A 1905-nucleotide genomic window follows, 5' to 3' on the forward strand; every position below is an offset into this window, starting at 1 on the left:
ACATGAGAGGAAGACTTGCCATCTTCACTTCTAAGGATCATTCTGACTGTACTTCCTCCAAGACAGAGTTCTTTGTTCTTTTAGCAGTCCGCAGTAATTTTAATCTTCTTCACAAGCGCCATAAATTATGGATAAAGAAAAGAGCTGGAAACAAAGGGAATCCAGGACAGATAAATCCCTGAGGACCAATAATGAGATTAGTGATACCAGGAGGGGAAGAGGAAGGTGGAGGGAGAAAGGAGGAACCAATCACAATGATTGATATATAACCCCCTACCAGGGGGACAGACAACAGAAACGTGGGTGAAGGGAAACAGTGGTCAAAAAAAAAAAAGTATAAATTATCAAGGGTTCATGAGGGAGGGAGGGTGGGTAGGTGAGGGGTGAAAATGAGGAGTTGATACCAAGGGCTCAAGTAGAAAGAAAAAGAAAACGATGATGGTAACATATGTACAAATGTTTTTGACACAATGGATATATGTATGGATTGTGATAAGAGCTGTATGAGCCACCAATAAAATAATTTGTCTAAAAGTCCAAATAGAGAGCACTGTATGTCTATATAACAAGATGTATGGGATAAACTGATTAAAAAATAATCAAAATATTAAAAATGTTTCTCCAAAATGGATGTCTTTTAACTTAATCTCTACATTTTTCATGTTATACTTTTTTTGGTAAATATACAACATATCACTTTTATCAAAAAGTGAAACTATCAACCAAAAAAACCCACCTGAGTAATTTCATTTGTCTTACTCTTTGACTCAACAAATATTTGTTGATTGCATCAGGCTATCCTAGTTTCCTTTCTTCTTTTACAGGACACCGCATTTTCTGTGTGCCCATATGAATAAATACTGAAGCGAAGTCTTTATCAAGGCCCCTTTTGTAAAATGTAATCGCCACAGGAAAAGATCAGAGCAATAATTGCCTCTGGGAGTGATAAGTAGGAATTGACTAAGGTAATGAGAATGTTTTGCCTTGATAGAGCTTTTGGCTACAGAAGTACAGAGATTGGTCAAACTCAAGGGATTTTACTCTTAAGATTGGCGCTTTCCTCTATAGGTCAATTCCATTCCAAAAGGAAGAAAACCTGTACACAGGTGGGAACTGAGTAAATGCATGTGTCCAATTTACTTTGGAGCATACCAGAAACAAAGTGAATTAATAGCTGAGTAGATAGATAAATAAAGAACATTTAATAAAATGCTGTGTTAGTCCAGATTGACTAGAGAAACAAATCCCAGGACTGTCATATATGTATTGGAAAGAGCTTTATATCAAAGAGCAATTGTATATTGAGAAAGCATCCAAGCCAAGTCCAGATCCAGCCCATAAGTACATTAGTCCATGTGTCCAATATTAGTCCTTCAATTCCTCTTCAGACTCACGCAGCATGTGCAACAATGTCAAATGCAGGAAGATCACAGACCAGTGTGTGAAAAGTCTTGTGGAAGCATCTCAGTGCTGGCTAGGGTCTCCACTTGACTCTTCCAGCCCTTGGAATCTGTCCTCAACAGGAAGGTGGAGCAGAGGGTGTGGCTCACCTCTTCTGATGGAAGAATCAAGAGAGAGGAAGTTCCCAGAATCCTCGTGAGAAGACTATGACCACACAGAGGCATCATTGACTAGAACCTGATGGACAGGCTAGACTCCACCCGCTCACTAATAACACATTCAACTTGACACAGGATTATGTAACTACCACAATGCGAACAGATTCTAGGTAGTATGTAAACATGTGCTCACTGTAAAATTCTTTTAACTTTGCTGTTTAAAATCCAGAGAAGCTATATTATGAAGAAGAATGTGGTCAGGATTGGAGGAAAGCTTATTAACAACCTTGAATATGCAGATGACACGACCTTGATTGCTGAAAGCAAGGAAGGCTTGAAGTATTTG

The sequence above is a fragment of the Echinops telfairi genome, unplaced genomic scaffold (assembly GCF_000313985.2).
Source record: "Echinops telfairi isolate 266 unplaced genomic scaffold, ASM31398v2 ScPeMD7_31;HRSCAF=116, whole genome shotgun sequence".
Lineage (NCBI taxonomy): Eukaryota > Metazoa > Chordata > Mammalia > Afrosoricida > Tenrecidae > Echinops > Echinops telfairi.